The sequence below is a fragment of the Moschus berezovskii genome, chromosome 8 (assembly GCF_049115385.1).
Source record: "Moschus berezovskii isolate FMDL1 chromosome 8, NW_MosBer_1.0, whole genome shotgun sequence".
NCBI lineage: Eukaryota > Metazoa > Chordata > Mammalia > Artiodactyla > Moschidae > Moschus > Moschus berezovskii.
In genome coordinates this window covers 81,805,095-81,831,266 of record NC_142467.1, presented here as the reverse complement: position 1 = coordinate 81,831,266, position 26,172 = coordinate 81,805,095, and the positions used below count along the sequence as shown (strand labels likewise).

The 26,172-nt window shown below is 38.4% G+C and overlaps 1 pseudogene; it reads left to right on the top strand.

Annotated features, from left to right (window-relative positions):
- On the top strand, positions 1 to 23,220 carry LOC129558873 (PRELI domain containing protein 3B-like; annotated as a pseudogene).
- The last annotated feature ends 2,952 nt before the right edge of the window (positions 23,221 to 26,172 follow it).

The window sequence follows — 26,172 nt, the reverse complement described above, 5'->3', positions numbered from 1 at the left end:
ATGGACACCCCCGGGACAGTGTCTCAGGAACCCCAGAATAGGGAGCGAGAGGCACTTGGACAGGCAGAGGTGAGGTTCTGTCCGCAACAGGCTGAACAGGAAGCTGGTGTAACTGTCACATATCTTAGCCAAGATATTTAACCTCCTTCAAACCCTTTTAAAGCCTGAGGAGAAAATAGCAATGCCTAACTTATAGAGTCGTTGAAAGGATGAAGTGATTGTACAATGTAGGGTTCTGAGTGTACTGGTTGGCATGTGTGAGGCACATCATAAATGGTTGATGCTTTTACAATGAGACCTGAAAATCAGCATTGATAACTGTAATTTCCCCCTTTTTATTTATCAAGTCAGAGTATGTTCAAAAATGAAGACCTGCCCTAGGACCTGTACACACCCTACACTTGTCAGCATCCCCACCCTTTTGAAACTGCAAAAGAAAGCAGAATACAAGACTGTTACTGCCTTGAAAATTATCACGTACGCTTGCCTGATTATATAACCTTTCCTTACTCACCAGGGAGAAGTGTTCCCCCTTTGCTAAAAAAAAAGAAAAAAAGAAAGAAAACCTGGAGAATAGAAGGGGAAAAATCTTCCTCTAAATCATACCACCCAGAGAAAATTACTATTAACACTTCGGTATTATTTGTATTCACGTGTATCAAAACACTGTTATAGTTTCTATATTGCCGTGTGGCCTACTTTTTCATTTTGTGTTCTGTCATGAACATTTTACAAATAAATATTATTTCACACAATTATGTTTACTGGCTGCATACTATTCTAAGTAATAAATAGCATAATTATTTTGAATGATTACTTATATAGACATACAATAATTCCCTCCTAACTAGTTCTCTGATTTTGGACTTTTAGGTTATCTCCAATTTTCTTATTTTATAGACTATTCTGAACTCAGTAGTTCACTTAATAAATGTACCCATGTTTGACTTTTTTGAGGATAAATTTTGAGAAACTGGGCTGTTCTGTCAGAGAGTATAAAAAAAATGTTAATTTACTTTGAAATAGTTACCTAATGTTAAAATGCCTCTCATATGCAATGTATCTCACTAGTAACAGCTTGTAAGTTCTAGGAAAACAAGGATGTAAGTCTATAGTGTTCATAATTGTATCCTAGGTGCGTAGAGCAGTGTGAATGAAAAAAAATTGCTTTTCAGTGAAGGAAACAAAACAATACTGTGAGTCCATGCTAGTGTGAACCAAGGTCAGTGAAATGGTTTTAAAAGATTTCTACTAACAATACAAAAATGTATCGGGGAAAAAAAAAAGAACAAGTGTTATTTATTTTTTAAAGGAGACTACAATATCTTAACTATTCCAGAAGAAGGCATCTGGATGAAATGAGGATTTTTTTATAAAGATGGAAAAAATGGAGTGGCTGTTGGGTAGGCAGCCAACGATGTCTGCTGCACAGCTAAAAACATAGCTTTCCTAAGTCTTGAATTATAATGAACATGTTGAGTTTGTAGCAATGTTCTTGATTGCTGTATTAGAATGTAGCAGGAAAATTATTTTTGAGAGAATTAAGATTTGTAGTCTTCTAAACAGTCACACACACAAACACACACACGCACACACACACACATACTTCTGGCCCATGAAATTTGTGGAGAATCCAGCTGGGTATTTAAGGGGTAGATTCTGGGAGACTTTTGACCTTAAAAAGAGATTCAGGGAAAAAAGGGTCTTTCCTTTTCTCTTCTTTTATGTCTCTAATACTGTATTCATTTCTGAAATGACCCATGGAAGGACTTAGTCTGATGATGAGGCTGATGTGCTGAGAAGGCAAAACAGAAGAATGGAGTTAGGGTCCTTAGACATGATTTTGGGCTGCTAACTTTACCAGTATTGAATTCATCCTATCTTAAGGCTTCCCATCACATGAGAATCAGTTTTCCTATTGTTTCAGACCATTAAGACAAGGTCTTCTGTTCCCAGAAATGGAAAGCATCTAACTATAAAATATATCACAGGTATCATTCCAAATATTTTGGAGTAAGCTATGTGTGTAATACATTTACAGTCATTTGATAATTATTAGAGCATGAGTTTTAATGACAATAGATGTATAAAGCTATATATTTAGCATATATGGTATGCAGTTGGTTATAACATTTATAAAATACTTATAATATGGCAAGCATTAGCCTCAGCTTTGAGAATCCAAGGGAAAGTAAAACAAGGCCCTTTCCCTCTGGGAGGAAAACATGACTATTTCCTAATCATTTTTATTTTTAGCATATGTCTCTAGGAATGAAAAAATGAGCTTTGTTTAATGTAGTTTACCTCTTTTTTAAAGATCTTTAATGTGATCATAAAGAAATTATGCTATTTTAAAACCCTAAAAGAGAACTAAGGACATATGTGTAAGGCTCAAAGACAAATTCTTATTTATGAACTTTGCTATATATGTGTGTGTGTATTTTCTGAAGTTCTGTACACGAATCCTACTTTTGAAAAGTCCTAAGGACACATATTGTTTTGGATTCATAGCACATCCCACTAGAGAGGTAAATCTGTATATTAATGTCCTAATAAATTTTCAGCACATATTTTATGAGAAAGGTGAAATATTATAATATTTTCGACAGCTAATCAATAAGGTAGGCATTTAGTTTTACTACTTTCTGGGTTATTAGGCTGCTGAGTGAAAGCAATATAGCTAGTTAAGGGAGGTATCCATTTCATAAAAGGCATGTAGAATATTAATTGGTCTTTAAGATATATGCCATGTTCCAAGCTGCCCTCTCTGATTTCCTTAGCTTGACATTTAAAAAAATTAAGTTCCAAAGTTCCCCGGTACCTTTCTCCTTCCCTTATTGATCTTCCTTTATATCTGTCACTGACTAAGATTTAAACGTAACACATAAATCATACATATAAAGTTGTAAGGCTAAAAGAGAAATATAACAAGGAATAAGATAAACCTGTAAGACCCTGGTTAAAAACCTTTTTATGTGCAGGAGTTGTTTTCCAGTGACTGGTGCTGTATTATGAGTCTAGTCCATGAATTCACACCCCCTTGCGTTAGGCCGTGAAGCATGCTATCATAAGAACTGAGTCTTTATTTCTCTGCAGCATTTTCATGCCTCCCATCTGGTGGGAAATGTTGGCAACTCTAGGACACCAATCCAACTAACTGACCAATAATATTTTAGAAGGTCTTTCAGGGCCTTGGGTCTTCCCCCCAGCTCAGCGGTAAAGAATCTACCTGCAATCCAGGAGCTTGCTCTTTCTGTTTCTGATCATATCACAAATGACTCTAAGTGGAAGATTCTTGCCTTTCAGGTTGTTTCTGATATGTCTGAGATAATCTCAGGACTCACTGCAGTCATTGCAATTAAACTATGATCCCTTCCACAGATATGGAAGTTCTGTTTGACTGTTCTGAGATAGGTTAGTGGACCCTGCCAGGATCCACTGCGTACATATAGTGTAGAGACCAAGTAGTTTGTGAAAGATAGTTTAGGGGATAAAGAGAGACGCCGGAGAGCCAGTCCCTGCTCTCACTGGGTGACATGAAAGCTTCATGTGCCATTCTGGGTTCATTCCATTTGCTTTCCAACCTGCTGTCTGCCCCAGGAAGCTGACTGGTAGGAATTCCATCCTGTTGTTCCTGGCTCCTGAATGGGGTCAGCTACTGGGCTGTCCTGATAAGAAATTAGAGAAAGGGAGGAGAAAGAGGTCAGGGTATGTATGGCCCTCGTGACCTCCCTATGAAGACACCTTAAGTTGGTTGCTACAGAAAGTCTCAGCTCCTCCCATAGAGGCTCCCTGTTTACAACTCTCTCTCCTTCTTGTATCCACTTCCTCTCTGTTGTTACCGCAGGGACAGCACCCTTAGCTAGCCTGGATTCCTAGACAATCTCGTGGTTTCTCTATATAGTGCCCAGATCCATATAACAAGTTCACTGCAAATTATTCCAGTGTGTGTGTACCTGACATCAGTGTAGTGTTGGGATCCTGTTATCATAGGCTTGTGAGATATACATACAGAAATTCATAAAGAGATCAATTATACAAATGAATGTAATAAGATTCTATAAAAAGGAGCAATTCAAGCTACCATTGGGTGACAGGGGAGTTTTCCTCAAAGAGGGGCCTTTGTACGAGGTGCAGAGGAAAATGAAGCATTGATCTGTTTCTCATGATCATGTTTGAACACAGTTCTCCACCAGCCGTGTACATTTTGAGAAAAGAGTGGAAGATAAGGCAAGATGTTAAAGATAGTTATCAGTAGCAGCCAGGTACATTTATCAAGTGCCTACTTTAATGTGAGAAATCTGGTGATAAGCATTCCTTTTTTACATGAACAAACTCTTATCTTCACCATTCCATATATTACCTGAAAGATGCTAAAAAACACCTTTTTGCTCCTTCACTATTTTCTATAAATTTGCTCTCTGTTCCAAGGGGATAGAGAATGGAAATAAGTTATAGCCCATTAGTTCTTAAGTAGTCTCACTACTATGCAGGTAGTGAATTTATCATCTGTGCCTCTAATGCTCATTTGCTACAGTTAGAAAATCTGTCTGTGGTTCTCCCGTAGACCAATAATCATGATCACAGATCTATTCAGATATTCATCAGAATGCTTACAAAATTCGTTTAGTCAGCAAATATTTACTCAGGGCCTACTACGTGCCAGGAACTCTTCTGGGCTGCAGGCAGAGAACAGTGAACAAACAAAACCCTTGTCAACATGAAGCTCACATTTAAGTGGAGCAAGCCTGACAGTAAGCAAAACAAAAAGTCAAATAGAATGTTAGTGCTTTGAGAAAAATATTGCAGAGGGGAAGGATAATACATGCTGGAGGCTGTACTGGGTGATTTTGGACTGAGTAATCACGGAAAGGGTGGTGGATTTGTAACATGACTCAGCTAGGACCTTTCCTTTCCCTGTATGTTTGTTGTGTAATATTCAGAAGGGAGAAATGAAGCAGCTACCATATTGTTTTTTATGCTTGCAAGGTCCATAACGTGTTATTGTTTTGCTTGAAGTATTGAATAAATGTGTGGCAAAATAGAAAAGAAAATCAGATAGCAAATCTAGACAATGCTCTTGAGGAGTTTTCCTGTCATTAATATTGATTTATAACCACAGTCAAGGTATATTTAAAACACAACCAATCATTTGAATCTTACAGATACTTTCATTAAAGGATCAATGATATTTTCTTTACTTTTTGTTCATATGTATGCCTCTCCTCCTAGCCAACTAGCTCCCAGAGAGAGGAATCTATGTTTTTCTTATCTTCTTTTTCTTACCAAGCATGATGAAAGAAAGAGAAGTTTGTTGAATAATAACTATCTTTCATTAAGTGTTTCTTTGAGTTAAATGATTTGTCTATTTCTATAGAGTTATTGGGAATATTTAAGAGTTCAAGTAGGCATGGTTTTCATATGATCATAGCAGTCACAGAATATATCAGTATCTAGAGATTAGGTGAAAAGTCTGTCCATTTAAAAAATAAATGTTGCTAGTCACAGATGGATAGTGACTCTTTTAAAAGTATTTTATGATTTTTTTAGATCAGAATAACGGAGCAAAAGCATAGTCAGAGAAGAATTCAAAAATTAAAGGAGGAATGCTAGTTTGTATATTCTTTAGGAAAGTAAAATTTTAGAATGACTTATTTATATCTTTAAACTATTTTTATCTTGATATAGGATAGGAAATGTGTATAAGTATTACTTGTAATTCTGACATCTTATTTCCTTAAGCCAAGAAAATTTTAAGAAGTATAAACATAGCTAAATTGTGTTTTTAAAAGTCCGAGGAACCTAGAAAAAGAAGTAATTATTAGAGAAGAGATCCAAATAGCACAAAGTAAACACAAAAATTAAAACGAGGGAAACACTAAGATATTATAGAGCCAAAGAAACACAAATCATGTTGCCTTTATCAATGTAGGTATACCTAACATGTGTGCTAAGTGCTAAGTCATTTCAGTCATGTCCGACTCTTTGTTACCCTATGGACTGCAGCTCACCGGGCTCCACTGTCCGTGGGATTCTCCAGGCAAGAATACTGGAGTGGACTGCCATGCCCTCCTCCAGGGGATCTTCCCGACCCAGGGATCAGCCTGTGTCTCTTATGTCTCCTACACTGAAAGGCGGGTTCTTTACCACTAGCAGCGCCTGGAAAGCCAATATTTATTTTGAGTACTGCAATGCCATGTATTGAGATTGCTATGGCCTGAACTATGTCTCCCCAAAATTTGTTTGTTGAAACCCTAAGTGTTAAAGTGACCGTATTTGGAGACAGGAGCCTTTAACAGATAATTAAGGTTAAATGAGGTCAGAGGGGTCATTCCTTATCTGATGGGATTGTTATTCTGATAAAAGAAGAAGAGATACTGGAGGGTTGTCTGCCATGTGAGGATATGTGAGAAGCTGGCTGTCCCCAAGTCAAGAAGGGAGTCCTCACCAGAAACTGAACCCTGCTGGAACCTTGATTTTAGACTTCCAGCCTCTAGAACTGAGAAAATAATATTCTATTGTTTAAGCCACCCAGAATCAGTACATTTTTATGGCAGCCCAAGCAGACTAAGAGAGGGGTGGTGGTTTAGTCACGAAGTCATGTCTGATTTTTTGTGACCCCATGTACTGTATCCCGCCAGGCTCCTCTGTCCATGGGTTTTCCCAGGCAAGAATACTGGAGTGGGTTGCATTCCCTTCGCCACGGGATCTTCCTGATGCAAGAATCGAACCTGGGTCTCCTAAATTGCAGGCAGATTCTTTACCAAGTGAGCCATCAGGGAAGCCTGGGGACAATAGTTTAAAATAGAAAAGATACAGTACTACTTTTATTAATATATGGAAAAATCCTAGAGCCCTTATGATGGAATACATATATAATGCCAGGTACATTTAGTTTCATTTAATCTTCAAACGAATTCTTTGAGAAAGGAATTGTGATTCCCGTATTAGTACAGCTAGTAAGTGGAGGAGTCAAGCTGCATACTTCCATCATTTGGTATCAAAAGACAGGTTCTTAGCCATTCACTGTATTCATTCTCCAAAAAGTACTTGAGTTTTTACTATGCGGCAGGGACTAAAGTGGATGTAGACATGATTCTGGACCTGTTCCCTCCCCTAGAGGGACTTACAGTTTGAGGAGCTAGGGTCTACACCAGGATGCTATCTATATTTGATATTCTAAAAGCCTAGTTCAGACATGGAGAGGAAAAACCTCTGAGATTGAGACAGAAATATCTGGTGATAAGATTTGAAGTGAAAGGTGAGAATAGAAATTAGAAGCATTCTCATGAATTCTAGAGCAGTACTTCTCAAAATATACCATTCCTATCAATCACCTAGGGATCCTGTCAAAACAGTTTCTGACTCAGTAGATATTGGGTGGGGCCTGAAAGTCAGCCTATGTGACAAGCTGCCAGCCAATACAGAACATTCTGTGGACCACACTGGAAGTATCAAGAGAGAGATGCATTACTGACTGCAGCCCAGAAAAACCCAGCCACTGTTCTTGCTTGAATACACACATTTAGCTCACTAATGGTTTAGGAAACAGGGGCACTTTGGTAAGAAAATATGTACTGTTTTACTTAATTATTCCTTATTGAACACTGTATTTTAATTAAATCAGGATATATGGTGCTACATAATCCCAAGTGATCAGTTTGACAGAATTTTAAATTTCAAAACTAATATATTTTTTATTTTTCATTAGAGGCCTGGGTTTTGATTTCTTTATTTGAAATCACTGTGACATCTCTACGTAGAGGGTATAGAAAGAAATTAAACAAATTCCCTAAACGAAAGCATTATATATACATATATATATGTACATATACACAGTGAAGTGTTTTTATATGTTCTAAACAGTTGGCCATGTAATTAACTTTATTTTAGTTATGGAAACTGAAGCTTGCTACCTTTTTTCTTTCTTTCTTTCTCTCTCCCAGGTTTATTGAGATATAATTGACTACTTCTCCTCTTTTTTAACCACCACTTCCAAAGACATATCACATTTGAACTGATCATCAAGAAGACTCTTTTTCTGATCCATGAATAGCTATGGAATTCTATACTATTTGGGGATAAAATACCACTTTTTACTAGTAAGGTTTTCATAAGACCATTTCTGTGATGATTTGAGTCTGAGGCTTCCATTCCCCTGTACAATATTCTTTTTTTCATGAATTTAGAGTTTTCTAACTGCTAATGTTTCCATTCAGGAAAGGCCCGGAAAGATATAAACATTTTAAATAACCTTCTAAAATGAGCCCTGAGCCCTTTCATTTAAGTTAAGTACAGATATGTTAAAAATATGTGGATTAAAAATAGTTATAAGAAATAAAAGTCTTTCTTAGTCTTTTCTCGTGACACCTGATTTATCACTTGATATTTATGTAGTGGCTTTCTGCAAGTTTCTGAATATGATCAAACACAGAAATACTGTCACGATAATCCTATGAGAAATTTAGATTAAAAAGAAGAGCAAAATCAGCTATTACCTTCTCATCCTGAAAACATGAAAACAAATCTTAAACTGTAAACAGAACAAAACCCTCTGTAGTGGTTAGGGAAATTTGAGTTGAAATGATAAGAAATTTATCATTTCAGGGAGGGGAATTACACAGGAAACAGTGGTGATTAGACAGGAAGCAACTGCAGATTATCCTAGGATGTGGCCACCCACGAGTGCAGGATTTTTCCTTCCTTTCTGGTCTTACTGTCACTCCCCTAGAAGTAATGGTTAGCACCATTACGTCCGCACTTTTGCACCGACTCTGAAATGACTGCCTACCTCTTCCACCCTGCCTTTACCTCCTAGTCCATCTCTTCTCATGCCACAGACATCAAGATAGATCACAGAAGTGTAGAACCACAACTGCAGACCCACCCCATTGTATAACGCAGCTGAAAACACTCCAATCCTTCTTTGGCTACCCCTTAGGTAATGCCATTTGCTGTAATTAACCCCAAATTTCCAGTAGCTTAAAACTGTACAAATTTTTCTAACATACTCAGAAAGTAGTAAAATGAGCTTCCAAAACTATATAAGTTAGTGTTCAGAAATTTTCATTTTTTTTTGCCAGTTTTCTTTTAATCTATCCCACAACTCTTGGTTACTTTTGTTATATTATTTATACACACTTTTATATTTATAATGGATAACTAAGAAGGATCTAATGTGTAGCACAGGATGCTCTGATCAATACTCTGTGATAACCTAAATGTGAAAAGAATTTGAAAAAGAATAGGTATGTGTATATGTATTTTTGCCAACAAAGATCCATATAGTTATGTATGGATGTGAGAGGTGGATTATGAAGAAGGCTGGGCGCCGAAGAACTGGTAACTTTGAATTGTAGTGTTGGAGAAGACTCTTGAGAGTTCCTTGGACAGCAGGGAAATGAAATCAGTCAATCCTAAAGGAAATCAGTCCTGAATATTCATTGGAGGACTGATGCTGAAGCCGAAACTCCAATACTTTGGCCACCTGATGTGAAGAACTGACTCATTTGAAAAGACCGTGATGCTGGGAAATGTTGAAGGCGGGAAGAGAAGGGGACAACAGAGGATGAGATGGTTGGATGGCATCACCAACCTGATGGACATGAGTTTGAGTAAGCTCTGGGTGTTGGTGATGGACAGGGAAGCCTGGTATGATGCAATCTATGGGGTCGCAGAGTCAGACACAACTGAGCGACTGAACTGAACCGAATAATTCAATTTAAAAGTTAAAAAAAAAAAGATACCATAGCATTTCAATTATAAATGCTTTAGCATATAACTAGAAGAAATAAGGGCATATATATATATATACCCACCCACAATACCATTGTCCTATGGAATATGCCTAACAATAATTCTTTAATATCACCTAAACACTCAGTCCTTGAAATTTTCACCACTATGAAAATAGTCTTTTTGTAACTGATTCATTGAAATCACTATCATTTAGTCGTTAACATCTCCTGGTGGTGGTTTAGTCACTAAGCTGTGTCTGACTGCTGCGACCCCATGGACTGTAGCCTGCCAGGCTCCTCTGTCCATGGGATTTTCCAGGCAAGAAAACTGGAGTGGGTTGCTGTTTCCTTCTCCAGGGGATCATCGTGACCCAGGAATCAAACCCCAGTCTCCTGCATTGCAGGCAGATTCTTTACTGACTGAGCTAACATCTCTTAATTCTCTTTTAATCTGTAACTGTCCCCCTACATTATATATTAACTGATGAAATCAAATCTTGTTTTTAGATTGTCCCACATTCTAGAATTGACTAATTGTTTCCTTCCTGTGTTGTTTAATGTGTTCCTCTACCCATTCCTTGGAGAAGGGCATGGCAACCCACTCCAGTATTCTTGCCTGGAGAATCCCACGGACAGAGGAGCCTGGTGGGCTACAGTCCATGGGTTTGCAAAGAGTTGGACATGACTGAAGTGACTCAGCGTGCAGACACCCATTCCTTCAGTTCATTTCAGTTCAGTCCCTCAGTTGTGTCCGACTCTTTGTGACCCCATGGACTGCAGTACACCTGGCCTCCTTGTCCATCACCAAGTCCTGGAGTTTACTCAAACCCATGTCCATCAGGTTGGTGATGCCATCCAACCATCTCATCCTCTGTCGTCCCCATCTCCTCCTGCCTTCAATCTTTTTCACATCAGGGTCTTTTCTAGTGAGTCAGTTCTTCGCATCAGGTGGCCAAAGTATTGGAGTTTCAGCTTCAGCATCAGTCCTTCCAAAGAACATTCAGGACTGATTTCCTTTAGGTTTGATTGTCTTGCAGTCCAAGGGACTCTCAAGAGTCTTCTCCAACACCACAGGACAGTAAAGGCATCAATTCTTTGGTCCTCAGCTTTCTTTATAGTCCAACTCTCACATCCATAAGTGCCCACTGGAAAAACCATAGCTTTGACTAGACTGACCTTTGTTGGCAAAGCAATGTCTCTGCTTTTTAATATGCTGTCTAGGTTGGTCATAACTTTCCTTGCAAGGAGTAAGCGCCTTTTTATTTCATGGCTGCAGTCACCATCTGCAGTGATTTTGGAGCCCCCCAAAAGAAAGTCTGTCACTGTTTCCCCATCAATTTGCCATGAAGTGATGGGACCAGATGCCATGATCTTAGTTTTCTGAATGTTGAGTTTTAAGCCGACTTTTTCACTCTCCTCTTTCCCTTTCATCAAGAGGCTCTTTGGTTCTTCTTCGCTTTCTGCCATAAGGGGGGGTGTCATCTGCATATCTGAGGTTATTGATATTTCTCCTGGCAATCTTGATTCCAGCTTGTGCTTCTTCCAGCCCAGCGTTTTTATGATGTACTCTGCCTATAAGTTAAATAACTAGGGTGACAATATATAGCCTTGATGTACTCCTTTCCCGATTTGGAACCAGTCTTTTGTTCCATGTCCAGCTCTAACTGTTGCTCCCTGACCTGCATACACATTTCTCAAGAGGCAGGTCAGGTGGTCTGGTATGCCCATCTCTTGAAGAATTTTCCACAGTCTGTTGTGATCCACACAGTCAAAGGCTTTGGCATAGTCAATAAAGCAGAAATAGATGTTTTTCTGGAACTCTCTTGCTTTTTTGATGATTCAGCAATGTTGGCAATTTGATCTCTGGTTCCTCTGCCTTTTCTAAATCCAGCTTGAACATGTGAAAATTCACGGTTCATGTACTGCTGAAGCCTGGCTTGGAGAATTTTGAGCATTACTTTACTATCGTGTGAGATGGGTGCAATTGTGTGGTAGTTTGAGCATTCTTTGGCATTGCCTTTCTTTGAGATTAGAATGAAAACTGATCTTTTCCAGTCCTGTGGCCACTGCTGACCTCTTCCTATTTTCTTATATATTAGTAATTGGACCTACACGTTTGATTCGATTCTGGATTGGTTTACAGGAGAAGAGGCAAGAATACTTTAGAGGATTGCTTCCCATTTGTGGTAGTTTACTACCAAGTTGGCCCCTGTTGCCCCTCACTTTCTTGTATTCATGTCCTCATATAGTCAGTTCTCTCCCAAACTGAATAGAACTGACTGGTAAACCAATGGTACATACAGAAATGATGCTCTGTGACATAAAAGGCTTCATAGATTTTCCCTCTCTTTCTCTTGGATCACTCAATCTGGGGGCAGCCAGATGTTCGGGCAGATGCACGCACTCCAGTGGCCCTAGGGAGAAGGCCACATGATGGCTTGAGGCTTCCTGCCAATAGTCATGTGAGTGAACCATTATGGAAGTGGACCCTCCAGCCTCAGGCAGGAACTCAAATGGTTGTTACCTTAGCTGACATCTTGACTGTAACCTCAAGATTCCTTGAACTAGAACTGCCCAGCTAAACCACTGTTGAATTTGTGATCAGAGAAACCATGTGAAAGGATAAATATTTGTTATAAGCCACTAAGCTTTGGAGTGATATGTTACACAGTAATAGAAGAAAAAAATCACTAGTGTATCACAAACTGTTTTCTGGAAATACTTTTAATGATGCAAAGATGGATCAATGGTTTCAGGTGTTGTCAACCTGACCTATCCATTATACAGTTTTCCATGAACATTTCACCTAATGTTGTTAATAACCATTGATGTTTACTGACTACATTTATTATTTTCTTGGGGATTGTATATAATTTCTTCTGTTTTTATTAATTGAGATTCTTAAAAACTTGGAAGTTTTATATAAGCTAAATTAAGAGACATTTAAAAAGTATTATGTCGGTTTTATATCTCCTTCATTGATTGGCCTAAATGAATTAAAAATTAGTGTCTTCAAACTAGAACACTGAAAATTAAAATGACAATGTGGTTAAGGTGAGGGGATCTTTATGATGCTAAATAAACTAAATGATGTTAAATAACTAATCTGCTCTGTTTTTCAAGGATGCAACTGGCTGCTTTGGTGTTAAGTGGTAAATGAGATATGAGATTCAGAGAAAACATTGCTCACTATAGTAGCCAGTGAGTGCTGATATTTACTGGATGAATAGTCTAACATGACTACTAGTATTTTCTGTTCCATTCAGCTTTAAAGAGTCTCCTGGGCTAAGTGTTTTGCAAAGTAGCAAACATTACTGCCTGTGTAGTTCTTATTGTAATCATTTAAACATGATTCTATGTAATCACTTCTGGGCTATAAAATAGTGCAATTCCCAAAGCTATAAGGTCATCTAAAATTATATACAATAACTGCCCACAATTTCAGAAATTATTCCCAGCAAGCTCTAGTTATGAGAATGTATTTCCCTCACTCTTTAAAAATATCACCTGTCACATATTATATTTTCTAAATAAATAAACCTATTATAATGTTTTATTTCTTAGGATTGGGACTAGTTAAATGCCAGTGTTTTGCTTTAAATGGTTTTCAACCATTTCTTCAGGGAAAGCTTTTCTATATGGTAAGATTTTATTTCACATTTTGTGAAAACACACTTTTTGGGGGCAGGAGTCACATTTTAAATGTTCATCTTAGAAGTATGTATAATCTTTACTCACATTAGCTTTGATCAGTTACCACCATCAGTAGCTTACTTTTAGGATTTGCCCTTCATTCAGTTAAGTTCTATTTCCCAGACATTTACTGAATATTTTCTAGAGGCAAAGCTTTATGCTTACAAGATATAAGTTGGTAGAGTTACAAGTGCAAAAGAGTGAAGATACAGTGCCCAGTGTTCATTCAAAATGGTCAGTCATCAAAATGATACCTTCCATGGTCTGGAGAGTCAAAATTGGTGGGGAAATTGCAAATTTTAATTTAAAAATTATGAGAAAATTTAGGAGAAAGGATTATTATTTCTCAATTGCTTCATAGAGGAAATAATTATGAAGAAGCCTTGGAAAAGGGAAATTTAGATAGCAAAGAGTGAAGAGGTGAAGGGGATATTCCAGGTAGTAGAAATTTAGAAGATCAAGTTATAGAGGTAAGCAATCCAGATTAGCTGATTGGTGAGGCTGGAGCAAAGTTTCTGTGGACAATTTTTGTGGGAGATAAAGTTGGAAAGAACATAAACTGACTTAAAAGAGAACCACAATCAGCATCTCACTAGGTATCCAAGTAGTTGGGCTTGATAGTTTACATATTTGTATATCAGACCATACATGCTTATACAACTAAATAATTCTGCTTATTTCAAAAAATATAAACAATACTCATAATGTCTCTTATTAACATGGTATACCAGTACTATCATAGTGAACACAAGGCGGGTCAGTGTACGCTTCCACCCTATCTAGTATCTTCTTTGGGAAACCACTTCCTTCTGCCCAACCTTATTTGTATAGGGAGGACCATTTCCACTTCTCCTGTTCCATTATATTCTGGGATTTAACCTCAGGATGAAGCCAAAACACATGAGGACAGAACTGATATTTGGAGATGAACTGAGCTTATAGAACATTGAGTTTAGTCCTTGGAGCAAGTTATTCCTGAAGCTAGAATAGTTCTTGAGCCTGCAGATGAGTGAACCAACAAATTATTTTTCTTAATTACATTTGAGTTGGATTTTCTATCATTTGCAATGGAAAGAGTCCTATGTGTCCTTATTATCAATAACTTGCTCCCGAAGCTATTTTGATGGGCACCCTCTGGGGAAACAGAGACCAGTCATTCTGTCACCCAGTGAATTTTACATTTTGGTATGATTATAAGCTTCCTCAGTCCTTCTTGGAATGTTTTCATTCACTTTGTTGATGAAGCCGAGTTTCTAATTTCCTTTCTGTTTTATCCAACTTTTCAGTGGACATTGTGTAAATTCTCCTCATTTACTGAAATGGCAATTAGAACACAAAATGGTCAACTAAGACAGCTCACTGAGTGAGCTTGCCCCCCTATTTGAGCAATATTATAAAATTCAAAAGCCGTGTTTATCATTTTAACAAATAGCACCATGTGACACTTTATATTGCACCTGCCATCTCTTCAGATTCCTAGTCAAAGTTTTGGGGGTATCACAAGAATTGAAAGGTGAGAGTCAAAGGCTACTTGGTTCATTTTTTCCTGATGTTGTCCATATTCCACTGATTCTGTTTTTTGATTGGTAGGCCACGGAGTTGCTCTGGGATCTGAAACGGCACTCACTGTTTTCACTCAGGAGAAAAGGATTTTCTTTAAATCATACACATACTGTGGGTTTTAAAAACATCAGATGATCCTCAACAAACAAGGAGGAATGAAGGGAAATTATTTTTCAACCAATTGTCACTTTACTTTGGACATTTGGGGGGAAGATTTACTATGAAATTTACTTTTGAAACAGTTAAGTGATCTCATCCTTGCCTGAAAAACTTTTCTTATCTGGTGCTGTAATGATCAGTGTGTGTGTGTGCACGCCAAGTTGCTTCAGTCATGTCTGATTCTGTGCGACCCTATGGACTGTAGCCCGCCAGGCTCCTCTGTCCATGGGATTCTCCAGGCAAGAATACTGGAGTGGGTTGCCATTTCCTTATCCAGGGGATCTTCCCAACCCAGGGATTGAACCCGCATCTCTTATGTCTCCTGCATTGGTAGGCAGGTTCTTTACCACTAATGCCACCTAGGAAGCCATAATGATCAGTACGGGCTTCCCTGGTGGCTCAGAGGTTAATGTGTCTGCCTCCAATGCGGGAGACCCGGGTTTGATCCCTGGGTCGGGAAGATCCCCTGGAGAAGGAAATGGTAACCCACTCCAGTATTCTTGCCTGGAGAATCCCATGGATAGAGAAGCCTGGTAGGCTACAGTCCACGGGGTTGCAAAGAGTCGGACACGACTGAGCGACTGAACAGAACAGAACAAAGAGTATTAAACAAGCTGATTAAAACAGCTTTATTGTAAAACCTAATCACTAAATATAATTATCTCCAGGATAACTATTTTCACTATCACTAATTTAAAAGAACATTTATGGACTCAGTGTAAAAAGATACTTAAACATAGAAAATTAAATCTATAAAGAATCTTCAAATAGGTTAAAAAAAAGGCCTAGGCATTCATAAAAATGTTCAATAGCTTACTAAAGAGTCTTTAGTTGCTCTCTTATGTACTATTAACTGTTAAAATAGTCATCACTTAAAAGAAATGATATGTTTAGATTTAAATATGTTGACCTTGAAGTAATACTTCAAGTAATACATTTTTGGAGACAAAAGAGATATGGTGGTCAGCAGTGTTACCACTGAGAATGGGACAGGGAGAAGGGCATACTGGATTTGGCACAAGAACACTTGAGATTCCTGCGAGGGCAGAATCAGGGAGCAACAAAGAAATAAGTGATGGAGTTCAAAGGAGAAAATAACTGATGAAATTTTGTCAGTGGAGGTGTTTGAGAATTTTCACAGCATGTAATAGCAGGGCCAGGTAATTGAACTTTTTGGATCACTTGGGGAGATTATTTAATTACTCTAGCCCTAATTTTCTTATTCCAATTATCTTTCACTGAGGAACAAACCAGCTCCAAAGGTAGCAGTTTAAAACAATATTTATTTTGCTCACAAATATGCAACTTAGGGAGAGGGTCTGTGTTAGTTTTCTATGGCTGCTGTAACAAATTACCACAAATTTAGTGGCTTAAAACAACACAAATATACTATCTCACAGTTCTGAAGGTTAGAAATGCAACACAGTTAACCACTAAGCTAAAATCAAGTGTTGCAAGGTTATACACCCTTCTGGAATCCCTAGGAGGGAATTGGTTCGTATTGTTTAGCTTCTAGAGGGTGCCTGCCTTCCTTGACTCATGGATCCTTCCTCCATCTTCAAAGCCAGCAATAGCAAGTCACGTCATTCTCCCACTGAATCACCGTGACCTTCTCCTGCTTCTCTCTTTCAAGGATCCTTGTGATTGCATTGGATCTTTCCTGGATAATCCAGAATAAATCTCTCTATTTAAGGTCAGCTGATAAGCAATCTGAATTCCATCTGCAACCTTAATTCCCCTTTGCCATGTAAGACTACCTACTCACAAGTTCTGAAATTCAGGAGGAAAATCCTGTTCCATCATTCTGCCTACTAGAGGGGCAATGGAGATGATGGTTCATCTCTGCTCCACACAGCATTAGTTGGGCTGGTTGGACTGAGTCTGGAAGATCTGCTTCCTGACAGTTCACTCATGAGTGAACATTAACTGGCAGGTTGGTGCTAACTTTCTATAGGGAGCTCAGTTCCTCTCCATGAAGGCGTCTCTGTGGAGCTACACTGGCTTCCTCACAACAATGATGGCTGGCTTATAAGGACTATTATTCCAAAGGACAGGAAATAGAAGCTGCTGTCTCTTAAGACCTGGACCTGGAAATTGACAGTGTCAATTTCATCTTATTTAGTTAGTCCAAGTAGTCAGAGTGCCCATCTAGATTCAAGGGGAAGGGGCAGAGACCCCCAAGTCTCAGTGACAGAAACATCAAAGAATATGATAACCTTAATTCTCCATATTCCTCACTGGGAAAATAGGGATAATCTTTACTTACAGTATTGCTGTAAGAATAAGAAATGAGGCACGTAAGTCAGCTAATGACATTCCTACTATATGTATAACCATGAATGGCAAGGAAGACTCTCAATGTCTGTTGAATATTTGGATATATATGAACAGATAAATGTTGTGGTTAATATTTGGGGGTAGGAAGAATATTAAAAGATCACTTTTCTTCTCCCCAGAAAATGTATATTTGCTCTTATGTACACTCTTTGGTTGGCCATTTCAAGGGGTTTGCAGACTAGTTAAGCCTTAGCACTAACACACACAGTAACATAGACGGAAACACTGCGGGGCAGTTGTACATGTGCTGTGGGGCGCAATTTGGGTTTACTTCCTTTTTAGATCTGGGGTCAGGGAGAGTTTTCATATCTGCTTCCAAGATAGCCTACTTTGTTTTGGAGATATGGGGAAAAGATGTTCCACTAAAACTATTAAATGTGCTTTGTCTGTTGTTTCATTTTCTCTGCTCAAATAAAGGAAATGCTATTAGATAACAATCGTCTTTAAGAAAAGAAGGGACTGAATGTTTTCATTTTCCTTAAAGCTTTTAATCTTTCATTATAATTTTTTCTTTTTCACTTTGGTTCAGTGTATACATGAGTAATTATACTTTTATGTAATTAATCATTAAATTGTTTCAGTGGCATTTTTTATTTTAACTAAAAGCTTTATTTTTCTCTAATGATCAAAGTCATAGATACCCCTGAGAATTTAAACAATTCTCATAAAATAAAAGGGGAAAAATCTTTGTAACACAGAAGGATAACTATTACTAATAGTCTGGAAGATGTCCTTCCAGACTTATTACCATGTTTATATACACATAAAACAAAAATAGGACCAGCATTGTAGATATTATGCAGCTGTTTTCTTTCTTCCCTAAATATATTAGGCACATCTTTCTATGCTAATGCTTGTTTATCTAAGCGCTTATTTTATCTTTTTTTACTGAGGTATAATTGATGTATAATTATTGCATGAGTTTAGGTATATAATGTAGTGATTCATAATTTTAAAGGTTATACTCCATTTAAGGTCATTATAAGATATTGCCTGTATCCCCTGTACTGTACAATACATCTTTGTAGTATATTTATTTTATACATAGTAATTTCTGCCTCTTAATTGCCAATTCCTGTCTTGTCTCTCCCTCCTTTTTCCCCACTGGTAACCACTAGTTTGTTCTCTATAACTGTGAATATGTTTCTTTTTGTTTTACTGGCTTGTTTTTTAGATTCAACATATGAATGATCTCACATAGTATTTGTCTCTGTCTGACTTATCTCACTAAGCATAAAACCCTCCAAGTCTATGCATGTTGCTACAAATGGCAAAATTTCACTCCATTTTATGGCTGAGTAGTATTCTTGCCTGGAGAATCCCAGCGACGGAGGAGCCTGTTGGGCTGCTGTCTATGGGGTCGCACAGAGTCAGACACGACTGAAGCGACTTAGCAGCAGCAGCAGTATTCCATTAGCTATATATATCACATCTTCTTTATCTATTCATCTATTGATGGGCACTTAGGTTACTTCTGTATCTTGGCTACTGTAAACAATGCTGCCATGAACATTGGTGTGCATGTATCTTTTCAAATTAATGTCTTCATTTTCTTTGGATATATACACAGAAGTGAAATTTTTGAATCATACAATAGTTCAATTTTTAGTTTATGGAGGAATCCCGCTCCCACAGTGGTTGCATCAATTTATATTCCCATAAACGATGTACAGTTCAAAGGTTCCCTTTTGTCCACATTCTCACCAACGTTTTAATTTGCTGTCTTTTTCATGATAGCCATTCTGGCAGGTGTGAGGCAATACCTCACTGTGGTTTTGATTTGCATTTCTTTCATCATTAAAGATTCTGAACATCTTTTCTTGTGCCTGTTGGTCATCTGTAAGTCTTCTTTGGAAAAATGTCGATTCAGGTCTTCTGCCCATTTTTTAACTAGGTTGTTTGTTTCTTTGATGTGGGGCTGTATGAGCTGTTTATGTATTTTGGAAATTAACCCCTTGTCAGTCTTATCATTTGCAAATGTTTTTCCCATTCAGTTCTACCTCACATATTTAAGTGGCTGGATAATATTCTGTTATGTGAATGTAGCAGAATCTGTTTTACCAAAAAATAAAACTCTTAATTAGAAGATTTGGGCAGGAGGGGGCTGTGATATATAACTGAACACATTTATAAAAGAGATTATTTTGTATCTCTTCTTCCCTCTCCTCCTTTCCAATTTATCCTCATACTAGTTTCACTGGAAGACTTCACCAGGAAATGTGCCTTCATGATTGCCCCTTGTCATTTGTTTTTATGCTGCCACAGCCTGCAGGGGTTTTCTGCTGAAATAGCTCTGAGACTTCAGAGACCTGGGATCGAATATAATTACAATACTCAGTGTATAACTCTGGTCAATTTCTATAATTTCTGGACTCGTTAATATGCAAAGGAGGTAAGTGCATTAGATGCTCTCTGAGGCTCGGAGTCATCTCTACTTGAGTTTCTTGAAACTACCACATACTAAGCACTGCACGGACTTCCCAGATTGTCTTCACACTAATTCCAAAAGGTAGATAATGGAATCCCTGTTTTTCACACAGAGTTGAGGGAGATAGAATGTGAGAACCTGAAGGTAAGAAGAGAATCTGGCATTATTATCTGAGAAAGCAGAAGAGTTGGAGAACCTGAGCTCTTAGAAGCAGCTTTACCTGCATCGAAACCCTGGAGTTCGTGAGTCCTTACCAATTTATAGTCCAGTTTCACAAATATTCTCTCAGTTCTGCTTACCCAAACTATGTGCGTAGGTAAAAGTATTTTTATTGTCATTTTCAGAAGTGATAAACAGAGAGGTGATTTGTGCAAGATTATAGAGAGAGGAAGTGGTCTTAGAATTAATTGCTGGTGAGAAAATCACAAAGCCAGATCTAATTATGGTGATCATAGCATAATTCATATTTCATTACTTCCTGACGCAGGGGCTGAACTGAAGTCTCCTTCTCTGCAGAATGATTCTTTCTGTCCAAGCCATCAGAGAAGCACACTGCATTACTTAATTTGTCTATGGTAATTCCCCAGTTCCGTTCCGTTCCGTTCCGTTCCGTCGCTCAGTCGTGTCCGACTCTATGCGACCCTGTGGACTGTAGCCTACCAGGCTTCTCCGTCCATGGGATTCTCCAGGCAAGAATACTGGAGTGGGTTACCGTTTCCTTCTCCAGGGGATCTTCCCGACCCAGGGATCGAATCCGGGTCTCCCGCATTGGAGGCAGACACTTTAACCTCTGAGCCATCAGAAAAGGACCCTGAGTGGCTGAGGGGCGGGGCAGGGGCAAGATTGACATCTTTGCCTAGTTATGCCCTAGCCCCACCCCAACCCCCTGAGGGCCACCGACACCATGCAGATCTGGACTTCAGTTCAGTTCAGTTCAGTCGCTCAGTCGTGTCCGACTCTCCGCGACCCCATGAATCACAGCACGCCAGGCCTCCCTGTCCATCACCAACTCCCGGAGTACACTCAAACTCATGTCCACAGAGTCGGTGATGCCATCCAGCCATCTCATTCTCCGTCGTCCCCTTCTCCTCCCGCCCCCAACCTTTCCCAGCATCACAGTCTTTTCCAGTGAGTCAACTCGTCGCATGAGGTGGCCAAAGTATTGCAGTTTCAGCTTTAGCATCAGTCCCTCCAATGAACATCCAGGATTGATCTCCTTTAGAATGGACTGGTTGGATCTCCTTGCAGTATAAGGGACTCTCAAGAGTCTTCTCCAACACCACAGTTCAAAAGCATCGATTCTTCGGCGATCAGCCTTCTTCACAGTCCAACTCTCACAACCATACATGACCACGGGAAAAACCATTGCCTTGACTAGACGGACCTTGGTTGGCAAAGTAATGTCTCTGCTTTTTAATATACTATCAAGGTTGGTCATAACTTTCCTTCCAAGGAGCAAGCGTCTTTTAATTTCATGGCTGCAATCAGCATCTGCAGTGATTTTGGAGCCCCAAAAAAACAAAGTCTGACACTGTTTCCACTGTTTTTCCATCTATTTCCCATGAAGTGATGGGACCAGATGCCATGATCTTTGTTTTCTGAATGTTGAGCTTCAAACCAACCTTTTCACTCTCCTCTTTCACTTTCATCAAGAGGCTTTTGAGTTCCTCTTCACTTTCTGCCATAAGGGTAGTGTCATCTGCATATCTGAGGTTATTGATATTTCTCCCAGCAATCTTGACTCCAGCTTGTGCTTCTTCCAGCCCAGCGTTCCTCATGAACGCTGCATATAAGTTAAATAAGCAAGGTGACAATATACAACCTTGACGTACACCTTTTCCTATTTGGAACCAGTCTGTTGTTCCATGTCCAGTTCTAACTGTTGCTTCCTGACCTGCATACAGGTTTCTCAAGAGGCAGGTCAGGTGGTCTGGGATTCCCATCTCTTTCAGAATTTTCCACAGTTTATTGTGATCCACACAGTCAAAGGCTTTGGCATAGTCAATGAAGCAGAAATAGATGTTTTTCTGAAATTCTCTTGCTTTCTCCATGATCCAGCGGATGTTGGCAATTTGATCTCTGGTGCCTCTGCCTTTTCTAAAACCTGCTTGAACATCTGGGAGTTCACGGTTTACATATTGCTGAAGCCTGGCTTGGAGAATTTTGAGCATGACTTTGCTAGCGTGTGAGATGAGGGCAATTGTCCGGTAGTTTGAGCATTCTTTGGCATTGCCTTTCTTTGGGATTGGAATGAAGACTGACCTCTTCCAGTCCTGTGGCCACTGCTGAGTTTTCCAAATCTGCTGGCATATTGAGTGCAGCACTTTCACAGCATCATCTTTCAAGACTTGTAATAGCTCAACTGGAATTCCATCACCTCCACTAGCTTTGTTAGTAGTGATGCTTTCTAAGGCCCACTTGACTTCACATTCCAAGATGTCTGGCTCTAGGTCAGTGATCACGTTATCGTGACTATCTTGGTCGGGAAGATCTTTTTTGTACAGTTCTTCTGTGTATTCTTGCCACCTCTTCTTAATATCTTCTGCTTCTGTTAGGTCCATACCATTTCTGTCCTTTATCGAGCCCATCTTTGCATGAAATGTTCCCTTGGAATCTCTAATTTTATTGAAGAGGTCTCTTGTTTTTCCTATTTTGTTGTTTTCCTCTATTTCTTTGCATTGATCACTGAGGAAGTCTTTCTATCTCTCCTTGCTATTCTTTGGAACTCTGCATTCAGGACACGTTATTGACCACTTATGGAAAACTGTTATAACAGCTGCAGTGCAGAATTATCCAAACGCCATGAATCCAAGTGTGGTTGGAGTTGATATACTGGACAGACACATAGATCCCTCTGGAAAGCTGCATACCACACACTTCTCAGCACAGAGTGGGGACTGTCTTCCACTGTGAAATCAATTATTGGTATAGCAAGAACCAAAACATATGTGTGAGAATATTCTGTAGTGGATCTCATAGAGAAAACCATGGAATTTAAATATGAATGTTTCATTTACAAATATGATTTCAGTAGATGAGACACTTATATACAAACCACATCCTCAAGACCCAGAGAGCACTATTTTGACTCAAGAAGCCATAATTATGGTGAAAGGAGTCAGTCTGGGCAGTTACCTCGAACGGTTGATGGCAAGTATCATATTGTCAAATGCTAATAAAGGCTGAGAAGCCATGGAGTAGGTAATAACTAAATTAAATGCTGCAATGGAGGAATTGACGGCTTTGGCAAGAAGAAGCAAATGGACACCAATGGGAACAGCAGTATTTGTGAAGAAGTGGTAATGAAAGTTGATATATAGTGTGCAGTTCCCCAGGTCTCTACAATCAGCATTATATTTATTTGTTATTTAAAACATACAACTCTATTTTAGGTAGGAGTCTTTTTTTAATAAGCTGAAGAAAAGATCTGTTACTTGATCAAAACAAAGAGGTGCAGAGTTTCTAAATAAAAGGGACCAGCTGAAATTAGTGTTGTCTGAAATTAAGACGCTTGCTTCTCTGAAGAAAAGCTATGACAAACCTAGACAGCATATTAAAAAGCAGAGACATTATTTTGCTGCAAAAGTCCATATAATTAAAGTTATATGGATGTGAGCGTTAGGCCACAAAGAAAGCTGAGCACTGAAAAAGTGATGCTTTTGAACTGTGGTGTTGGAGAAGGCTCTTGAGAATCTCTTGGACTGCAAGGAGATCAAACCAGTCAATCCTAAAGGAAATCAGTCCTGAATATTCATTGGAAGGACTGATGCTGAAGCTCCAATATTTTGGCCACCTGATGCAAAGAACTGACTCATTGGAAAAGACCCTGATGCTGGACAAGATTGAAGGCAGGAGGAGAAGGGGACGAAAGAGAATGAGATGGTTGGATGGCATCACTGACCCAATGGACATGAGTTTGAGCAAGCTTCGGGAGTTGGTGAAGGACAGAGGAGCCTGGCATGCTGCAGTCCATAGGGTTGCAAAGAGTTGGACACGACTGAGCAACTGAACTGAACTGAACTGAACTGAAATGACTGATTTTGAGGATTTCAGTATTAATGTGAAAATTCATCAATTTTTGAAAAGTATACTTGGAAATTGATATTGGCTGATTAAACTTCCTTAAGGTAGAATCTTAAAGCTTTTCACGCATTGGAACTCTACTTGGCTTTGTACCAATGCCAGAACCAAGCAGATCCACCTATACAGACGCACCACTGCCCTGCTGCAGTAAACTTAGAGAACTTACATGCGGGAACTCACTTTTAAGGAGAAATTGTATTTTAAAAAGACATTAACTGTATAAAATAATTTGCTCTGCTATAAACCACCATTAAAAATCATAGCGTTTTAATTTCATACTTAAATAACATTTCTGGAGTAAAAGTTATCACAAAATAAACAGGTCCAACAAAAATACATTTTATTGCGTTAAAGAGTACTATATTGATTTGCCAAAGTTCTGTAACTTAGTGAAGGTATTATCTTCCTTGGATTTACACTTTATGACTTAGTATGCTGTATTGTGGACTGATTAGGTTAACTGAAAAGATGGTCATTATTGGAATTTTGCAGCACTCGAATTTAAACGGAAGAACAGCTGTTCACATCTTTTGGCATTTCCATGTGTCAGAATCATGGTTCTGTAATTGGCAAAGCATGATATGTCAGGTTATTTTCATATAATTATTATTGAAGTAATTATGACCACAACACATCTTTGTTATGTGAAGAGCTGTACATCATTTGAAATTATTCAAATGATGTCTTGATCTGATGCGTAAGTCCCAAGGACTTAATGTTTTTAATAATACTGTGTCACTGCAGGGTATGAGGGTAGTGGAGAAAACAAAACGAAAAATAGGGTGAAAAAAAGCATTGGCCTAAACTAACCACTATGTGAATTGCTTTGCAGCTTTTATTTATGGAAATTCTTGCTTTGGATGCCAGAGGGCAACTGCTGAAAAACAATCCAGTATATATATATAGTATTGTCTATCTGGCAATTCCCTGGTGGCTCTCATGGGAATTGAGAGATTCAATTCAGGAGACCTGAGTTTGATCCCTGGGTTGGGAAGGTCCCCTGGAGGAGGGTACTGCAACCCACTCCAGTATTCTTGCCTGGAGAATCCTGTGGACAGAGGAGCCTGGCAGGCTATAGTCCATGGGGTTACAAAGAGTCATACATAACTGAGAGACTAAGCAAAGCACAGCACAGCAGGCAATTCATTATCAACCACTAAATAAGAATATCTTTGATTCTTGGAAATGTTGCATTGAGTATTTTTGTTAAAAGGTGATGAGCTCTTGCCTTTATTTCACAGTACCTAGACTGAGCGACTGAACTGAACTGAACTGAATGTGATAAACTTTGTCAGGTTTCCTATAGAAGAAACCAGTTAGTGTGTGTACATAAACCACAAAAATAATATACCAAATTATTTAAAAAATAGTGTTTTTCTACTTAAAATATCGTTTAGCTTGAGACTTAGGATATTTGTAAAAGCAAGTTAAAATCAATAGGTTTTTATTATTTTTTATAAATGAAAATGGTTTTTACAATTAAAGTAACATTTCAACTAAACAGAACATTGATAAATATTGATATTTAATGATAAATTGCCTTGTATAATGTCTGAAAATTATACTTGTTCTGAAAAATGTCAGTACCCTAATGATAAAAAGATTTCTAACAAACAAACAAACAAAAGGACCCTGAAACTTATAATTGAGAGATATACATTGGCAAGAAAATATTTTGAAAAATCAATGTACAAAATTTATATAGACTATTCCATTTTAAATTCTTAAAATTAAGTTACAATTTTATTTTATAATCATTTTTTTAACTTACTGCCTCTTTTCATCTTTTAATATTACATTTAGGATATTGGTAATGAGTATTCTTTAAAATGATCAATGGCCTCCGTTCAGCAGCTGAAGATTTGTCAAGGGAATAAGAAAAAATATTTACCAGTATAGTGAATATCTGGAGAAGGTAATGGCAACCCACTCCAGTATTCTTGCCTGGAGAATCCCAAGGACAGAGGAGCCTGGTGCGCTGCCATCTATGGGGTTGCACAGAGTCAGACACGACTGCCGCGACAACTGACGTGACTCAGCAGCAGCAGCAGCAGCAGCATAGTGAATATCTAGTTTTAGTTCAGTTTGTGAACAGATGACAGGCCCCTAGGTCAAGAGGAAACTATCTTACTTCCTGAGTTTTTCTCCTTAATTATTCTTAAAAAAATTTTT